Consider the following 21,259-nt stretch of genomic DNA (forward strand, 5'->3'; position numbering starts at 1 on the left):
AAAACAAACTTCCTTATGATATGCAGCTGAGACATGGGGGTTGTTTGTTACCTCACTATAACTGAAGCTATCCTGACTAATGGAAGTTAATAGCACAGAAACACATCTGGATGGAATGGATCCAGAGGGAAACCAACCAGAGAAAGGGGTAAGTAAACATCTCCACAACTCCAAGGTTTAACATGCTGCTTGAAACATACTCAGCAGATTTTCAATAAATGCCTGTTGAACTAACATTAGCTTTGGTCGCATGGCTTTTCAGTGTGAAGCAAGGATCTCCATTTTAATACAATAGTTATTCCAGAACACTCTACTGGCAACAGTACCAGAAAACACTAATTTGGGATCTCTGAGACCATTCTTATTTCAACTTTTAATCTCCATCTCCTGAAATAATAGAAATATACCTGAAAGAAATATTGTTTGGAAATCAGATATTCTTTAAATTTTTTTTTTAATTCCAGTTAGTTAACATATAGTGTAATATTACTTTCAGGTGTACAATACAGTGATTCAACACTTCCATACAACACCTGGTGATCATCATGACAAGTGCACTCCTTAATGCCTATCATGTATTTCACCCATCCCCCTACCTACCTCCCTTCCAGTAACCATCAGTTTGTTCTCTATAGTTAAGAGTCTGTTTTATGGTATGTCTCTTTCTCTCTTTTTTTCCTTTGTTTGTTTGGTTTCTTAAATTCCACATATGAGTAAAATCAAATCATATGGTATTTTTCTTTCTCCTGCTGACTTATTTCACTTAGCATAATACTCTCTAGCTCCATCCATGTCATTGCAAATGGCCAGATTCCATTCCTTTTTATGGCTAAGTAATATTCCATTATATATTCATTACATATGATATATACATAAACACACACACACACACACACACACACATATATATATATATATATATGTATATATATATATATATATACACATCACTCACTAGTTGATGGACACTTGGGCTGTTTCCATAATTTGGTTGTTATAGATAATGCTGCAATAAACATTGGGGTGCATGTATCCCTTTGAATGAGAATTTTTGTATCCTTTAGGTAAATACCTAGTAGTGCAATTGCTGGATCATAGAGTAGTTCTATTTTTAACTTTTCGAGGAACTTCTACACTGTTTTCCAGAGTGACTACACCAGTTTGTCTTCCCACAAACAGTGCAAGAGGGTTTACCTTTCTTGTGTTGCCTTTCAGGTGTTGTTTCTTGTGTTGGTGATTTTAGCCCTTCCTCAAAATAAAAACTTAAACTAAATGGCAACCTATGGAATGGGAGAAGGTATTTACAAATGACATATCAGATAAATGGTTAGTATCCAAGATATATAAAGAACTTCTACAAATCAACATCCAAAAAGTGGAAAATCCAATTAAAAATGGGTAGAAGACATGAATAGACATTTTTTCTCAAAGAAGACATATAGATGGCCAACAGATACACAAAAGGATGCTCAATATCACTGATCATCAGAGAAATGCAAATCAAAACTACAATGAGATAGCACCTTGCATCTGTCAGATGTTGTTTTTAAATTCTATTTCCTTTCAAGCAGATTAGATACCTACAAATCTATTTAAGTGCCTCTTTACTCAAAAATGGTGCTAGAGGGACCCCTGGGTGGCTCAGTCGGTTAAGCATCCGACTTCGGCTCAGGTCATGATCTTGCGGTCCGTGAGTTCGAGCCCTGTGTCGGGCTCTGTGCTGACAGCTCAGAGCCTGGAGCCTATTTCAGATTCTGTGTCTCCCTCTCTCTCTGACCCTCCCCTATTAATGTTCTGTCTCTCTCTGTCTAAAAAATAAATAGACGTTAAAAAAAATTTTTAAAAATGGTGCTAGAGGTCTTCTTGATTATACATAAGTTGACCAATGGCCAAGTCATGTTAATGTACCCTAAACACAAACCACATACTGACACAGACACATGCACACACAGGCAATATTTTGTGTGTAAAATAAGCATTTTAGGGGCATCTGGATGGCTCAGTCAATAGTGCATCCAACTCTTGATCTTGGGCTCATGAGTTTGAACCCCACATTGGGTGTAAGATTACTAAAAAGAATAAAATTTATCTTAGGAAAATCTTGGACTTAAGCACCTAGCTAAATAAAAATAAAAGTAAGCTCAAACGGAAAGAACAATAGATTTGAAGTCAGAAAATTGAGGTGAGAACCTAGCTCTGTTGATCCTATATGTTTGGTCTTGGATATTCCAATTCTTTCCTCTGAAAAATGGACAGAATACCAACTCTGCTTACTTTAAAGAATTGTTGTAAGATATGAATAATTTTTTTTATAATCGCCATCTTTTAAAATTAGTATATTCCAGGAAAAATATCCTAGGTTTAGTTCTTTCTCTCTTAATAAAAGCAAATACTCCGCTTAGGCCAAGAAATGGTTTTATTCACATTAGCATTTTCTATCCTTTTAGGAGTTCTACACTTACTAACTGCTCATCTCAGAGGGTACAAACAAAAACAATGTTTTTAATGTATTTCTGCATCAGTGTTCTCACTCCCAGGCAAAATTCAGCTCGTCACTCCAGACACAGGTTTGGAGTTTCCTCTCCTCATGCAGGTGTTGTCTTCGCTCCTGACCCTGCTCCTTCTCTCCCACCCATATGGGTTTTCATCAGCTGATGCGGGAGCCAGGCAGGGTTGCCCTTGCTGCAGACAGAACACTGGAGGCTATGAGAGCCTTGCGGAGGCAGGGAGAGATGTGAAGGAAGTGGGGGAGTGTCGGGTGAGTGTATGTTGATAGCACTGTAGGTGGGAAAGCCGGTCTGGGAATTGTTCCCCTCAGCCTGGATAATGTCCACAATATGGCCGTGCTCCTGACATCGCTGGACTTCTTTCTATGCCACTTGGTGGGAAACGGTTTTGTTGGGATCTCCCTTCAGTCAGCAAATCGCTTTTCTGAAGCCTCTTAGATTGCAGTTTCTGACTCCAGCTTTCTGCCAGCACTGCGTACCTCAGTAGCTGTTTCTCCACCATTCTGGAGCTCCCAATTAAGTTGTAGTCAAGGCTCTCATGGCATAAATTAGGAACAGAAAATCCAGTTTTAACTCATGGCTCTGGAAAGCAATCAGTAGAGCCATGAGGCCTGCTTTGGCAAAGACTCCTCAGCTGGGGGAAAGAGGACAGCCAGCCAATCAGTCAGCTGTGCGTTTCTAGCCCACAGAAGCAAAGCCCCTGGTAGGCACATGGCTGCCTGTTGGCAGTGGCTCTGCTCCCAACGCATGGCAGCATCCTTGCTGTGATTTTGGCAAGCTCAGAAGAGTAGTGGGAGACTGCAGACGCTAGTGCATTCTAATTGGGAGGCCAACTGCTTTCCTTCCAGATTTACTGCTCCCAAGGCCTGAGGGGCACGCAGCCTGGGTCCTGGCAACTCATGGGATGGTTTTGTGTTACTATTTGGAGACTTCCTATTATGTTCTGCTGTAAAGGGTATGAGGGAGTCCCTCCTTGGGATAACCCACTATCTGAGTATTAAGAGAGACACCGACCTTCCCTGTTCCCTTCTCTGTGTGCACAGAAATAAATCCAGCACGCCTCAGTGTGGCATGGCCCATCAGTCATAAAAACATGACATGGACATCAGTGCTGGGGGGGGTGGGGTGGTGGCAGCAAGGCAACAGTGCCCCTCCTCCTCTTGCTCTCAGGCCTGTGCTAGGAGCTGCACACAAATCCACAGCTCCCTCTTCCTTTCTTGGCCCTGGGCCCCTTCTTTCCGGCACTCTGTTTCAAAAACATCACAAGCCACGCAGGTGGTTTTTGTTGCACCACAGCTCGTATTCTTGACAGATCCTACATCTGCACATTAATACTCCTTGATGCTTCCAGCCTGAAACTTTCCCAGACACACTGGCCTCAGAGCCTCACAAGCTGTGCGGAAGGGAGACGAACTACACAGGAATTCCTTACTGGGTCTGAGGGTTGTGAGGGGGAGGTCATGGTTATTTTAAACAAAAGAAGCTTCATGGTCACTTAGATCTGAACTTGAAGGCATCTGACTCCATTAGAAATCTACCTTCTCTTCAGGGCAGTGAGTGTTTTGGCCAGGGCTCTGGGGCAACTCCGAGTTACTATAATCATGAGGTATTACCATTGCCACAATTGCAATCACACAATTCATATGTATTGAGTGAATAAACAAATAACAATAACAATAATAATAATAATAATAGTTAGCATTTACTGGGTCCTTCCTATCTGTAAGGCACTGGTCTTATTTAGACGATTAGTCTTAATGCTCCCACAACCACTATACAAGGTAGGTACTAATGTACACATTTTATAGATAACAAAACTAACTAGCACAATGAATAAATATATAAATAATCTGACTGAGGCCACACTGTTGAATTAATGGCAGAACAGGAAACCAAACCTAGATCACAGACCTCGAAATCTATGCTAGAGAATTCCACTTAATCATACTGAGTTTGTATAAAAAGAAGGAGGTCAGGAAGTGTGACAAAGAGACTAAAGGCCTTCAAAATAAACTGCCAGGAATCAATTTCCATACTGGAGCCTGGTGTCCAAGAAGCCATTGGAACACTTCAATGGCCAGAAGAAACACTTTTCTCATTTTACTAGTATGCAGTGAAAAAGAATGGGGTACAATGGTTTGGAATGAGTGAAGAAGAAGTTTCCCAGATTCAACAAGAAATACAAATGAGGGAGAGAGAGAGAGAGGGAGAGATTCATCTCCCAGGAAGGCTGGAAAGAAGAGAACAGCATTATCCCTGAGGATACTAAATAGATTAGTAGAGCGACCATGAATAAATCAGAGATTTTAGAGATGGCAGCCAATAAAAAAAAAAATTGTAGAAATAGTCTTTGAGTGTTCATTCCCTCCCTTCCCTCTGTAATAACATGAATTGTAACACCACAGACATTAACTACAATTACTCCAAAATGTTGTTTCTTTACATCTAGAATTTTTATTTTAAGGCTAATCCTGAGAAATTTGGCAGTTGTAAAAGATGTCAGGATAGAGGAAGGGGGAGAGGTTCAGGAAATATGGTGGGCCAATACAGGGTTCACGCCGTCCATTGGGGCCTGAAATCAAGCTTGAGAAGAGTTAGCAGACCCATTGATTGTCTGTTGGAGAAAAGCGACAGATGGCCTGAGCCAGAGGGCTTCTCAGAGAAGGAGGCTGGAGTGCTGCCTAGGTCCCAAGTGCATGACTAACTCATGACTTATGGAGAGCCTGACAGGTCTGACCTTGGAGTGGTGAAGAATCACACTGGAACTGACCACAGCCCCTTCACTGGGCTCCATCTCGTGCCCTGAGGAGGGCCTCCATCATTCCCCCACTATGATTTGGGTATGAACAATATCTGTGGGTCTCAGCCACAGGGACAGGTCTGGGAACAGTCTCAAAACACACATCTTAAATCTCTTCCACTTGATTATCTACTTTTGATTCCATCCACTGTCCATGTAGATGGCTGAGACTAGGAAATCAGAGGGAGGTTTGATTCTGGGAAGAATAACATTTTCAAACACATAGTCATGAAACTGAATTTGATTTCTTCAGAATAAACCAAAGACACCCAAATATAGAAATAATCAATCTAATAATACTTATCATTAGCTAAATTCAAGATTTCTGTTGATTTATTTTCACACTGGAACAGACAGATTAGTCATAATGTTAGTATTAATGTTAGTAGTTGAATATCTCATTGGGAATTCAATGAGCAGCTATAAAGAAGGTATAAACTATGCAGGAAGGTTGTGACAAAATAAACTTAAGACAATCCCCCATTTTACTGGCAGTTTCAGTCTAGCTAGAACAGACTGAAATGAATTTCACTGTGTTGTAGTCTTCCCATGATGATCTTGAGACAGAAGCACAAAGTAGTATTATCTGATTATGCAATGGGTAGGAAGTGTCACAGTGCTTTCAACATACAATTGACCTCCCACATCTGCCCACATCGTCAGCACAAGACATTGGAGAAAAGAGAGGAAGAAAGACAAATTTGTTCAACTTCTGGAACACAGAGAGTTCTTTTCCCCTTGATATCTTGAGATGCCATGATAGAAACCACATAGGGTTGAGGGGGTAGGATAACATGGTGAGGGGCTTCCCCCAGGTGGGTAATCTATTAGGAGACCCCTGCATACAGCTAGAGTCCCAATAGACTATACCTTTTGTAGAAGGTTGAATGAGAAATAAACCTACTTCCAAAAATAGAAGATCAAGAAAACTTTCCAATCTCTGCCTTGGCAACAGTGGAGGGGGAAAAATACCCCATGAGATTTTATAACCACAACAGACCCTTCACAAGTTTGCCATACAAATTTATGCCACCTGTGAGGTCTGAAAAATCTCAAATGGACAATTTAATTTAAAGTGGTCCTAGGTCAATGGTGCCCCCAGGAAACTGGCAGAAGCAAACACACATCATTTCTGGAGGAATACTAATTCAACGCAGGCCTCAAAGAATTCCCACAGATAAAGTTCCAAATAAAATGAACAACTCACTGGAAAAAAGAAAAAACACAAAGAGACAAGGCACCTTGAATTAAATTCTGGAGAACCAGTTTCCTTAATGTATCAGATATGGTAATTCCCAGAGAATATATAACAACCATATTTACTTTGCTTGAAGAAATAAAGGAGAAGCACAAAAAATACAAAGGATAATTGATAGTTTTAAATGTAAGAATATTTTAAAAGGTGCAAACAAAATATTAGAAATGAAAAATTATAATTAAAGTTACAAATTAAATGGATAAGTTTAACAGAAGATTAAAGTTGACAAGAATTAGTGCCATAGAACACAGATTTTAAAATGTTAAAAATGCAACTCAGAAAGACAGAGAGGTAGAAAATATGAAAGAGAAATTAGGAGCCAGAGCATAGAGTATGGAGAGCCAACAAATGTCCAATGACAATTATACAAGAAAAAAGAATAAGAATAAGCCAATATTTAATGACATTATGTTTGAGAATTTTCCAGACCCATTGAAGAACACCAATTCCCAGATCCAAGAAGTCTAGTATATTCCAAAAAGAATGAATAAAAAATAACTTCATATAAAGATATATCATAGTGAAACAATGAACATCAAAGAAAATTAGTCCTTAAAGTAAGTATGAAGAAAGGATAGATCACCTGAATATCAATTAGAGAGATGACTCATTTTATATTAGTATGTATGGTAATCAGAAGACAATGCAATAACTTGGAGTGCTTTCCCCAGTAGATTTTAAACAAAGAGGATAAAATACAGTTTTTTGCATAATGAAATGTGGAGGTTATCACCAACATATCTTCACTGAAGAAATTCTAAAAGAAATAAAATGAGAGGGGCACCTGGGTGGCTCAGCCGGTTAAGTGTCCACCTTTGGCTCAGGTCATGATCTCATGGTTCGTGGGTTCAAGCCCCACATCGGGCTCTGTGCTGACAGCTCAGAGCCTGGAGCCTACTTTGGATTCTGGGTCTCCCTCTCTCTCTCTCTGCCCCTCCTCCACTCATGCTCTGTCTCTCTCTCTCAAAAATAAAATAAAACATTAAAAAAAGAAAATAAGATAGAAGAAGTAGTAAACAAAGAAACTGTGAGTTAAAGAGACTATAAAGATAATGATGTTTAATTTGTGGGGAAATTAAAATAAGGAACAACAGTAAAATATAAGTTTGAAAATGGGGTAAGCCAAGGTAAGTATTTTCAGACTTTTGGCTCTCAAAGCATGGTTCGGATGCCTGTAGCATTGGTATTACCCAGGAGTTTTGTAAGAAATGCAGAATCCCAGGCCCCACCTCAGGCTGCCTGTATTTTAACAAGATCCTCAGGTGATTTGAATATACATTAAAATTTGAGAAGCTACTTGAAGTACTTAGACTTTGTCAATTACTAATTATTATAAAAACCTAATTAGAGTAACCACTGAAAGCACAAATACAGAGCATCATTTACAAACAGTAGAGAGAAAAATAATGGAATAAGGAAAAAACTTGACTCCATTGGTCATTAGGTATAGTCAGGTTATTCTGTACTAAAAATTTTCATGTACTAAAAATTAAAACAATAATGGATAATTTCTCATTCATGTTGAATATCCTTTGTGCATTGAAAGGGGGACCCAGTGAACTAGAGTGAAGTAATTCCTTCTATATTTGGGTCTAAGTCAATAATCTGACAATGTGTGTTCTGAGTATTTCTTTTGGCATGGCTCTGTTGACAACAAATTCTCTTTTGATTGTTTTACCCCTTATTTTGCTTTATTTCTGGAGTATATTTACTTGACTACAAGATTATACATTTTCAGTCATTGTGTTTAGGCACTTTAAAGATGTTAATCCATCATCTCCTGGTTTCCATCATGATTTCTGATGAGTATTTAACTGTCAGTCTTATTGTTGCTCATTTGAAGGTAAAATATCTTTCTTTTCTGGCTGATTTTAAGATTATCTTTTTTTTTCAGTAGTTTTACCATGCTATACATATTTTTTAAATTTATTTAATCAATTTTGGGTTGGCAAGTTTTCTTGAATTTTGTGTCTTGATTTTCATCAGTTTAGGGTAAGTATTGACCAGTATCACTTCAAATTTTGTGTCCATCAGAATCCTTTTCCCTTTCTTTTAGGGATTTAATTGTAGATATATCAGATTTTTCACCATATCCCATATGTCTTTAATGCATTTTTAGCTATCTTATGTTTTTTTTTCTTTGCATGAGTTTGGAGATTTGATAGTAATCTTTTAGTTCATTTATCCTCTATTCTTCTGTGAATAATCTACTATTAAATTAAGTATGTTTAGTTCTTAATTTTCTTTTATATACTTTTTAATTCTAGAATTTACATTATTTTACAAATCCTATTTCCTTAGGGAAATTCTTATTCTTGACCTTTTTTTTTCTTTTAACACAGTAATCATTGTCACTTAAAAGTCGATGTCAAATAATAAATGGATCACCTGTTGGTATGATTCTATTGTCTGTATTTCTTCTTGGTTTTGGTCATTTGGTCTTATTTCCTGACATGCTTGGTTATTTTTACTTAATCACAGACATTCTGAATGAAAAAAAATGTAGAAATTATTTGAGATTTGGCTGACTCATCTTCCTTCAACAAGGACTTTTATTCTCTAGTAAGCATTTAGAATAGGTACAGATCACCATAATCCAGTCTGACATTGACAAAGCTCAATTCCTTTTTGGGGGTGGAAGGGATAAGGAATGATCTATTTCTTGTTTGCTTTCACTCCTAGTGTGTACTCCCTTCTGGGGTCCTAAATGGAAGTATGAGGCTTTTTCCATGGGCCCATTTCCTTGGTACATTGAATCTAATTTTTATCTCTTCAGTCCCATAAGGTTGCCCAATGCTCTGCTCAATTAGCTGCCACTTCCTTCTCAACTTTTTAGGCTATTGGCTCCATTCCAAGAACAGCACATATCTTGAAAGCAATGCAAAATTTTGGGTTAATTTCAATGCACTTCTTTCTGGGTTCTGTCCCAGCCAGTCAGTCCTGGCTGCCATACTGGCTCTCCAGTGCCTACATGGCGTATTTTTTTTCCAGCTTGTCTAGATGTTCTTCGTGGGAATGTTGGTCTTCAGTAAGCTATCCATCATTAATTGGAAACAGAACTCCAAATTCCAACTTTGAATTTAGAATCTTACAAGCACTCACTTTGGAGAGGAGAAGAAAATAAAAATGAATTTTGCACATAGAACATTAAGTGCCCCAATATCTTGTAGGAATAAATAAATGAATAAAGTACTCTTTCAAAATTAAAAACAAGGGGGGAAATAGCAAAGTGTTGGGTGGCTTGCTATGTGCTATCCATGTATTATTTCATTTACTATTTATAATAACACTATGAGTAAGATACTATTATTACCCCTATCTGATGATAAGAAAAAGAATACATAGAAAGTCTAAGTCACTTGCATAAGGTCACATACACTGTGGAACCTGCAAGCTGAACACCAGTGCTATGTATCTTCTCAAACTGAAAGGTATAAAAAAATTAGTATGACCAGAAGAAATAAGGAAACCTGAAAGAAATTAAGAACATCTATTAAACAGTGACACTTGGAAGCATCTTTTTTAAAGGACGAAGTTTCAGTGACAAAAAGTTACATCTCTTTTTCTAAGAATCCAATCATGCCATTTGACTCTACCTTCAAGAATATTTAAATAATCATAATATTGCAGATTCTATTTGTTAGATTTCAGATTTTAGAATTAATCTCCTGACGAAGGATGTATAATTGTCAAAGAGCCACATGTAACATTTGTTTAGTGTTTTCTGACTGTTTGGCACAGTGCAAAGTGCTTTATATAGATTGACCAATTTAGTCCACAGTTACTTATGAAGGAGGTGCCATTTCACCCCCAATTACACATGTAGAATTTGAAGTTTTGACAGGCAAAGTATATTTTTCAAGATTGCATAGATAATAAGTAAATAAGTGGTGAAATGCATTTTGAACTCTGGGAACTCACTTTTAACTAGGTTCCCTCCCTCAAAAAATGCTAAAAACAAGAAAATGCTCAATAAAAATAGGAAGGTGAAGAGAAAAGAAGAGGTAGGGGATGTTATGAGTATGCAAAGTTCCTCATCTTTTGCGGAAGAAAATCAATGGATATTGTCTAAAGATAATTTGAGAAGTAGAATTAGAAGTATGTTATTTAAAATTATAATAGTAACAATCAAGGAGAGTAAAAACAGAAACTAATCTGGAGTATGGGATGGGGGAGAAGGGTAGATAAATGGAAGATAGACTTTATCTTTCCATTATACCTTTCTCATTTGTTTTTATCATATGCATGTATTACAAATAGAAACTAAGCTATATATAAAAAGATAAATTATACCATAATAATGTTGGAGGGGTTATATTCCACTGAGACCACATGCTCTTGGCCACATGGCAAACAACAGTTTCCCCGGAGAAAGCCTGTGATACCACGGCACAGGCTCCATAAATCTAATTCTAGTCTACTATTAAAAAGCACATATGCCTCAATAAATAAGTCATATTAAACCATAGCTGCCTTATCCATTATAAAGGTTATATTTTGGATTTGAAATTTTCACTCCTTTTGTTCTTATTTCTAATTGGTTCAGAACCTGAATGGAAAGAAGTGTGCTTTTCCCCTGGGTCCCTAGGCACACTCCGACACATTTAACAAGAAGAATACACATAAAGTTGAAAGAGAGGAAGAGCACTAAATCCTTTTACAACTTCTTAGCATATCTCAAGTATCCTAGGATGCTTGGAACCAAATGACACCTTTCCTGGACTCAAACATAACAGTCTTAGGTGGAGTAAAGAAAATTTGGAATTTGAAAAATGATCAAGATTGTATTTCAATCTTCTTCAGTCATTCCATATCTGACTGACTTAAATTATGACTTAAATTATGATTGGATAAAAGACAGAAAATTTTTCATGCACTTTTATGTAAAGTATAATCTTCCAGGGTGAAAGCTGCAGGACTGTCACACTACACCCTGTCTGGGGAGAGCACCTGCAAAATGACAATTCTTTTGAGAAGCTTGCTGAGTTTTCACAGCTCGGTCACAGATTCATTAATCCTCCTGCCTCAGAAGCAAGTCTTCTTCATTTTCATGGGCTGTTTCCCAGGGGGACACAAGGGGTGGGGAACCACCTTGGAATCCCTTAGGTGCCAAAGCAAAGAGAACCCAGAGCTCCTGTTGTTTTTCATAAACACGTGCTCCTCTTTCCACATATCCGACTCTTTGCCAAGGTGCTGAGAAATGGTAAAGCTGGGACGGGCTGGCTCCAACCAATCTGGCCTGACAGCCCAGAACCTACTCTTAGGATGTGCATTTTACCCCACAGCTGTTTCTGCTTCACTCTAATTTGTTCAGGATTTGGTTGGGACCCTAGAGTTCACCTTCTGCAAAATATTTGTTAATTTTTGTTTTTAGCTGAGAAAATACCTTTTCCCCTCCCAAAATGAGAACAATTTGCTCTGGGATTGAAGATGGATTTGTATTATAGTTGCAGTGGAGATTTGCTCAATTGCTTCATAGCCACATACCCAACACTCACTAATTCCTTTTAACAAGAAAATGGTAAACAGGTGGAGTTGAAATCATAGATAAATAAAGAGTCCTCTCCAATCCATTCAGTTGGGTCTTTGTAAAAGGAATTCTACCCAGCTGGCAGTGCACACGCTTACACAAATGGAATATTTTTTTAAATCAGCATTGAGAATAGTAGACATGATAACATGCTCATGAAATCTACTGGGTAGACAAGACTTCAAAACAATCAGCATCATTTCGCTAATTGCCAAAACTCCTTTCCAGATATGACCACCATCACTTAGAAACTAATTTTTTTTTTCACTAAACCACTTCAATCCATTTACTTTGGTTTTATAACAAAACCCTTAACGTTGTTGGTAGCAACAATCGTAGCCTTGTATATTTTAATAATTTATTTTTTCCCAATGACTGTCATGGCTTTTGTAAGCCTAACAAAGCTATGTATAACTTCTCTAAAAGATAAGAGATTTTTCTCTCCTAAAAAGCATATATTTTTCAATTTTCTGAAGAAAATATAAGTAGACTATTGATTAATCCATTATCAGTCCTAGAAAATAGCCAATGAGACCCAGAGAGCCAAAAAACAACAAACAAAACCATTTAATTTTCTCTATCACTGCATTTGGTGACAGGTTGCTATTTGTAAAGGGTAATATAATTATTCTTTTTGATTAACTGATGTTTTATAAATACATACACAGACATTCACATATACACATAAATTCACAATCACAAATAAAGCATATTATTGCTGCTCTCTTCCTTGTCTGATATTTAGCCCTAGTAGGGTTTGTTTTGTTGTATTTGTTTGCTTTAACTCTTTATTCCTTGAAATATATTTTTTCAGTTATCCAGGGCAAGATTTAATTTTTTAATAACTGATAAAAGTTTAATTAAAGCTTTTATAAAATAAAGAACATGTTATAATGAAATCTTTCATTGTCCTATAAATGTAAAAAAATTCAAATGCCTCCATAATTTGTTTCCCACAGATCCTTAGAGCATTGTTTCCAGTATTTTGGACACGCATTCACAATAAGAAAGGTACTGTGTACTTTACTCTGCCCTCAAGACTGAAACCAAAGTTTTATGAAATCATACTTCTCTTTGCTGTGTATAATATCACTCAGATATTTTGTATACTATCAAATTCTGGCTTATTTATTTATTTACTTCTTTATTTCTTTATTTATTTTTAATGCTGGTAACAGCCTGCAGTTTGAAAAATCCTGCCCAGTAGAAACTTATCTTTGCTTCTATGTTCCCTAGATTGAATATTTAAGTCAGCCTACCTATTTCCATCTATTCTCTCACCAGACGCTAAAGGACTCACTGCCAAAGCCACCGAGCTAAGACGCAGGATTTTATGAGGCCTCATCACCTCCTTGACATCCAAATTCTAACCTCGTGTCCTGAAGTTGATCTTGTACATCTTTAGGCCAGTTTAACATTGTCAAGCTCCACCCCCTCCACCTTATATTAACCATGCAATGTCTATACTCCCTGGTGAATCACATTCTCCACTGGGTGAGAGACTATATTTAATTTGGTATAAATTTCCCTCTCCTTCCCTCTGACCACTCTTCTAACAGTCTTATGCTAAAATTAAAAAAAAAAAAAAGATACTTAAGGAAACTTTAAAATGACACCAATACAATTTCAAATATATCAATGTATATCTGACATATCTTCAATGGAATAATATCTAATTCAGTCTGTTTCCACAAATCCAATTTGACAAACAATTTGTGAGATTTCATTTCCAGATCTACCGAATCTCCAACAAAACAGACCTGGTTTCACTTTGAATTAAATGCTTCCAAACCTCCAGCTCTGTCTCTTCCTAGACAGGCATTTTCTAGACAGACAAATTTAAACCTAGGACACCCTGAGACCTACATGAAATCATTAGCACAGAACTTGCCGACACAACTCAAGGAAGATCCTGAGCTGTTTATTCCACATCGCTTTGTTTCGTCAGGCCCCAAACTGGCCCTAAGCTAATTTCCATGCTTTTTTATATTTTATTTTTATAACATGTGAAGCATGATGATTTGAAATCTGATCAAATCACATGGTGAAATAATTCTTACAATCAAGCCAATTAACACATCCATTCACATGGTTGCAATTTGGTGTGTGTGCGAGTATGAGTGTGTGTTAGGAAAGGACCTGAAATCTACTCTTTTAGCAAATTTCCAGTACTCAGTGTGGTATTATTAACTATAGTCATCATGCTGTACATTAAGTCTCTAGATTTACTCATTCTACATAATTGTAACTTTGTGGGGTTTTTGTTGTTGTTTTTTGTTTTTTGGAAATTGTTTTATTTTAAAATTACCTCCCCTACAAACCATGTTAACACTTGAATGTTATGGTTTTTCATTGTAAACATACCACATTGTAAATGGAGTTTCGTTCTTTTAAACAACTGTTGTTTTGAGCTTCGGTTATTTAAAATAAGTTTAAGTGTAATATAAAAAACTATCCCTTTCCAGGTGGGAGCTTGACACCTGCATAAAACCTAAGAATTTGGTAAGTCCCTTAGTTGAATAAAAGCACAAAGTTACCACCCTTTTTATCCATACAACACGACATGGTTATGTTTTTTTTTAATGTTTTATTTATTTTTGAGAGAGAGAGAGAGAGAGAGAGAGAATGTGAGCAGGGGAGGGACAGAGAGAGAGAGGGAGACACAGAATCTGAAACAGGTTCCAGGCTCTGAGCTGTCAGCACATAGCCCTACAGGGGGACTCAAACTCACAAACCGTGAGATCAGTACCTGAGCAGAAGTCAGATATTTCCACAGACTGAGTCACCCAGGCACCCCCATAACTATAACTTTGTACCTGTTTCTCCCACTCCCTGCTTCTGGCAACCGCCATTCTACTCTATGTATTCTTTTTTAGATTCCTCATATAAGTGAGATCATGCAATATTTTTCTTTCTTTATATGGCTTATTTCACATAGCATAACATTCTGTAGGTTCATCCATGTTATTGCAAATGACAATATCTCCTTTCTAAAGACTGAATAATACTCTTATATACATATATACCACAGTTTCTTTATCTATTCATTCACTGAGGGATACTTAGGTTGTTTCCATATATTGGCTATTATAAATAGTTCTACAATTAAAATGGAAGCACAGTTAGCCCTTTCAGATACTGATTCCAATTTCTTTAATCATATACCCAGCAGGGGATTGCTGGATCACACAGTAGTTCTATATGTAGTATTTTGAGGTACCTCCATACTGTTTTCCATAATAGCTACACCAATTTACATTCCCACCAACAGTGTATAAGGGTTCCCTCTTCTCCAAATCCCTACCAACTCTTGTTGTCATTAATTTTTTTTTTTTTGTAATAGCCATCCTAATAGGTGTGAGGTGATATCTCATCATGGTTTTGATTTGCCTTTCTCTGATGATTAGTAATGTTGAACACTTTTCTGTATACCTATCGGCCATCGTATGTCCTCTTTGGAAAAATGTCCATTTGGGTCCTTTTCCTATTTTTAAATTGTTGTTGTTGTTGTTGTTGTTGTTGTTGTTGCTACTGAGTTGTGTGAGTTCCTAATTTATTTTGGATACTAACTCTTTATCAGATATACAGTTTGCAAATATTTTCTCCTTATCTGTTATGTTGCCTTTTAATTTTCCTAATGATTTCCTCTACCATGAAAAAGACTTTAGATTGATGAAGCCCTTTTGTTTATTTTTGCTTTTGGTGCCTGAGCTTTTGCTGTCATATTCAAAAAATTATTGCCAAGTCCAATGTCAAGGAGTTTTCTCCCCCCCCTTTTTTCCCCCTAGGAATGTTATGTTTTCAGGTCTTATGTTTAAATCTTTAATCCATTTTGAGTTTATTTTTCTGTTTAGTATAAGGGTCAAATTTTATTCATTGCATGTGGATATCCAGTTTTCCTAGCATTATTTAATAAAGTGGCTATTCTTTCCCCAATTTTGGTTCCCTTGTAGAAAATCACTTGACCATATATGCACAGGTTTATTTCTGGGCTCTCAGTTCTGTTCCATTTGTCCATGTGTCTATATGTATGCCAGTACCATAGTGTTTGATTATTATAGTTTTGTAATAAAATTTGAAATCAAGCAGTGTGATGCTTCCAACTCTGTTCTCTCTGAAGATTGACTATTCAGGATGTTTATGATTTCATACAAAATTTGGAATTGTTTTCTTTTATCTTTTTATGTGAAAATTTCATTGGAATTTTGATAGGGATTGCAGTGAATCTATAAATCACTTTGGGTAGTATGGTCATTTTAACAATATTAGTTCCTCCAATCCACGAACATGAGATATCTTTCCATCTATGTGTGTCTTCTTCATTTTCTTTCATCAGTGTTTTATAGTTTTTAGTCTACAGATCTTTCACTTTCTGGCTAAATTTATTCCTAAGTATTTTATTCTTTTTTTAAGCTATTGTAACTGGGATTGTTCTCTTGATTTCCTTTTTAAGTAAGTAATTGATAATTGTTGGTATAAAGAAATGTTATTATTCTAACAACTTCTTTTCTGTGAAGTTTCAGGGTTTTCTACAACTAGGACCATGTCATCTACAAACAGAGATAATTTTATGTTTTCCTTTCCGATTTGGATGTCTTTTATTTATTTTTCTTGCCTTATCACTTCTATTACTATATTGAATAGAAGCAGTATGTGTGGGCATTCTGACCTTGTACTAGATCTTAGAGGAAAAGCTTTCAGTTTATCACCATGATTATAATGTTAGTTGTGGGCTGCTTTTCATGAATGGCCTTTATTGTATGGAAGGAATTTCCTTTTATACCTATTTGATTGAGAGTTTTTATCATGAATCGATGTTGAATTTTGTCAATTGCTTTTTGGGTATCTATTGAGATGATCACATGTTTTTTTTATCATTCATTCTGTTAATGTGGAGTATCACATTGACTTATGTGGTGTATGTTAAATCAACCTTGCATCCCAGGGATAAATCCCATTTGATCATGGCGTATACTGTTTTTGATGTGTTGTTGAATTCATATTGTTAGTATTTAACTGAGGATTTTTGCAGCTGTATTCATCAAAGATACTTGCTTGGGGTTTTCTTTTCTTGTGGCATCTTTGGCTTGGTATCACCGTGATTCTGGCCTCACAAAATGAGTTTGAAAATATTCTCTCTACATCTATTTTTTGGAAGAGTTCGAGAAGGGTCATTATTAGTTCCTTTTTATAAAATGTTTGGTAGAATTAAACCATGAAGTCATCTAGTCCTGGGCTTTTCTTTATTGTGAGATTTTGTATTACTACTTCAGTCTCCTCATTTGTTATTAATTTGTTCAGGCTTTCTATTTCTTTTTGATTCAGTTCTGGTAGGTTGTATGCTTCCATGACTTTATTTCTTCCAGGTTATCCAGTCTGTTCACATATAATTGCTCATAATAGTCTCTTATGATTCTTTTTATTTCTGTGGCATCTGTTATAATATCTCCTCTTTAATTTATGATTTAACTTATTTAAGTCTTCTCTCCTTTTTTATTAGTTCAGCTAAGGGTTTGGCAATTTTATTTTTTCAAAAAAACAACTCTAATTTTTATTGATTTTTTCTATTTTGTTTCTATTATCCATTTGATTTATTTCTGCCTTGACCTTCCTTTATTATTTCCTTTCTTCTGCTAATTTTAAGTTTAGTTTACTATTATTTTTCTAGTTCCTTGAAGTTGTTTACCTGTGTGATCTTTCTTGTTTTATAGTGTTGGTATTTATCATTATAAACTTAGCATATTTAACTTTTAATTTCCATGCTTTTCCTCCCAGTTTCCTCTCTTCTCTCCATGCAGATTATCCCATCTGTCCCCCACATCCTTCTATGGAAGTCCTGGTCACTTTCTTCATGACACCTTCCCTGATTTTCAGTCCCCACTTGTCAATGTGTGCCCCCCTATACGCACTCTCACTTAACTTTTTTAGTGTCTTTTGTAAATTTCATGCCCATTTCTCTCTTTCCCTCTGGTATAATTTGTTTACCAGTCTTTTTTTTTTTTTTGCCCCAATCCCCTTCCGACTGACATACTCACACACCCTGAGATTTCCCTAAGATAAAGTACCTCTTACATTACTTGTTTTGTTTTTCGAGAACACTTAAAAAGTTATGGTAAAATATGCATAAAATTTACTATCTTATCCATTTTTAATGTATAATTTAGTAGTATTAAGTACATTTATATTGTGAAACCATTGCCATAATATTTCTCCAGAATTCCTTTTATCTTGAAAAATTGAGACTCTATTCTACACCCACTAAATAACAACTCCTCATCCCACTCCCCTTCAACTCCTGACAACCACCATTCCACTTTTTGTTTCTATGAAATTGACTACTTCTAGGTGCCACATCTAAGTGGATCATAAAGTATTTATCTTTTTGTTTCTGGTTTATTTCACTCAGCATTATGTCCCCAAGTTTCTTCCATACTATAGCATATATCAGAATTCCCTTTCATCAAAACATGAAATGACTATCTCAAGCCAGGAAGATCAGAAGCCTGGCTTAGACAGTCCCAAGTGTGACCTAACACTGCCCTCCGTGTCTAGAGAGACCCTTCATTCTGCTATTTATTAATCACTGTCAAACAATGGAGGAAAGTCTAGGTAAATTATGGTATACTGCATTGTACAGAAGCTTGTGGATTTTTGAAATTGCATTTGCAATGCCATTTAATGATATGGAAAGGTACTCAAATGAATTATATTAGGTAAAAAGTGAAGATACATTATTTCTCATACATTATGATCTGAATAGTGCAAATGAAAAAAACTAAACATAAAAATGGGAATGAAATATACTAAAATTAGTAAGTAATGTTATCCTGTTTATTTATACCTTATGTGTAGCCCCAATTTTCTTTTAATGAGTACATATTGCCTTTATAGTCATATAAAAATATATATTTGAGAAAAAAATCCATGTACAGGATTCACTGGAGCTGTGAAAAAAGGCTGAATCCATGGCAAAATACTCATCAATGGACCTTCATTGTTCAGCCAGTAGGAGTGTAGCCTGTTGATGGCAGTAGCTGCACTCCCTGTGTAGAGACAGAGCCCTGAGGAAAACGGGCTGGGGGTAGTGACTGGGCCAGATGATGGCTGGCTGCAGTTCAGAGATTAAGGAGGAAATAGTCTTATCTGTTTCTAACCCGCCCCACGGTTATAACCACTTACTCCTACCACAACATGGTCTCTTTCACCTCCCCATCCTTTATTCATACACAGGCAGCAGGCATGAAGACCAATTTTGTGGGTCACCTTCCAAAGAGTACTAATCTTAATAAGAACCAAAGTCTGCACCTACACTAATTAGGTCAGAAGACAGGATTCCAAGGGTCAGTATTTAGTCACTCAAATTCTAAATGAAAAGTCTGCTATGTGCCAGACATCCACCAAGATGAAAGAACCAATAAAACTCCCTGAAAGAACTCATACCCTGTTGGTATCAATGAAGTCCCTGTTCCAGGAGCTCGGGGATATACCAGAAAACAAGATAAGGTACCTGCCATCCAGAATCTTGTACTACATCAATCTCAGCCCTGTGAGGGCTACACTCATCAGTATGTGAGCTTCAGTTTAGGTTTTGGTAAAGCAAAGTCATAATTTTATGCCTACAGTGTGATTGTATATACACAGTGGTCATGGTTAAATGAGATTAGCTAATTTGATAGAGGAGGGAAACCACAATTTTTTATGGAATGATCAGAGAAGCTTTTAAACTTCCACTAATATTCCTTTGGTCATGGCTGGAGAAGCCAAAGTTCAGGACTGAGAAGCATCTGAAATGTTTTTCTAGGCAGCCAATCTGTTTAAGAGACTTCTCACAATCATTAAAGTAAACATCAGAGTCTCCATACCACACCCTCAAAAACTGGCAAATAACCCCAAGCCAGGCCCAGCAGGGCTTGACCCCTAAAACTGATGCTATTTAAGCTCTAGGATATAAAAAATGCCTCTTAGGCCAGACTCATTTGCCAGAACCTTCAACATGGCATACTTAACCTCTGGTCTTACTTATATAAACTATTTTATCCAAGAAACCCAACTAAATGGAAACAGGCATGTTCTGTCTGTGTTTGTGTATGTGTGGTGTGCAAGTGTGTGTGTGTGTGTGGTATGTGTGAATGTGTGGGTGTGTGCAGTCAGGACCTAACTCATATTTATCCATGTTCTATGTCTGTCTGTGACAGGCCTATGGGTACTGCCATGACTAATGAAGCAACTCCTGATTCCACAAGATACCCAATTAGGAAAAAAAGTCTCAGCAGGCCAGGAAAAACAGTTAGAGGAGAGGGCAAATGATCTTTAAGAGCAGTTAGCAGTATAGGAGAGAGCAGAGGGATAGAAGAGGAAGTCATTCCTAAGATTAAGTCAATCCACTTCCCTTACCATGCATTTTGGCAAGCACTGTCAGAAGCCATGGAAAGAGGATAAACCATGAAAAATGCTCAACTCCATAATACTAAGAAAAAGCATGGAATGCCCAGGATTTTCTGCCTTTTTGTCCTATTGAAACTTCTTAAATCTGTCCTCTGAATTTTTGTGATCTCATTGGGCTAAAGCATGGAGAATGCAGGGCCAGGGTCTTATTAATCACTTCAGCTACTATGTAATGGTTTTGAGAGACTGACATATGCCAGGCCCTCTGCTAAGGACATATCTCATGTTTTAGGTACTCTCATTGTGCCCATTTTTACATAAGAGCAAATAAAAAGTAGAATTTGAGCAACTTTCTTAAAATTAAGAGGCATGTAGAATCAGAGGTGGAATTCAAATCCCAAGTCTGACTCCTACCCACTCCTAGGCATGAAAAGGCACACAGTAGGTGGTTAATAAATGACTGAATGCTGTCCAGAAACATGAGATGGAAAGGGATCCATCTGCTTCACATTTTAAATTGTACACTCTGAGGGTAAGTAAGTGCCTATTGAGATCACAGCAGAACAGAGTCTACATGACTCATGGCAGGAACACTGCACTAGGACCAGAAAGCCTGGGCTCTGGATCTGGACTCCGGTCCAGCCACTGGTTCTCTGTGTGGCTTGGAAAAAGTCAACTTATATCCTAGGGCTTCCATGTCCTCATCTGACAAACAAAAGAATTTCCACTTTACCCCTTAAGTCTGCAAGGAGGACCAGAGGAGATAAGTACAAGTGAAG

General features: G+C 36.9%; 1 long non-coding RNA gene across 1 annotated transcript; it reads left to right on the top strand.

The window, feature by feature from the left end:
* The first annotated feature begins 115 nt into the window (after positions 1–115).
* LOC109268110 (uncharacterized) lies at positions 116–20,568 on the top strand. The gene is made up of 4 exons (XR_002080478.2): positions 116–148; positions 13,055–13,106; positions 14,561–14,597; positions 20,291–20,568. It is a non-coding gene; the product is annotated as an uncharacterized LOC109268110 (long non-coding RNA).
* The last annotated feature ends 691 nt before the right edge of the window (positions 20,569–21,259 follow it).

Source organism: Panthera pardus, unplaced genomic scaffold (assembly GCF_024362965.1).
Source record: "Panthera pardus isolate Hobbes unplaced genomic scaffold, ASM2436296v1 HiC_scaffold_26, whole genome shotgun sequence".
Taxonomy (NCBI): Eukaryota; Metazoa; Chordata; class Mammalia; order Carnivora; family Felidae; genus Panthera; species Panthera pardus.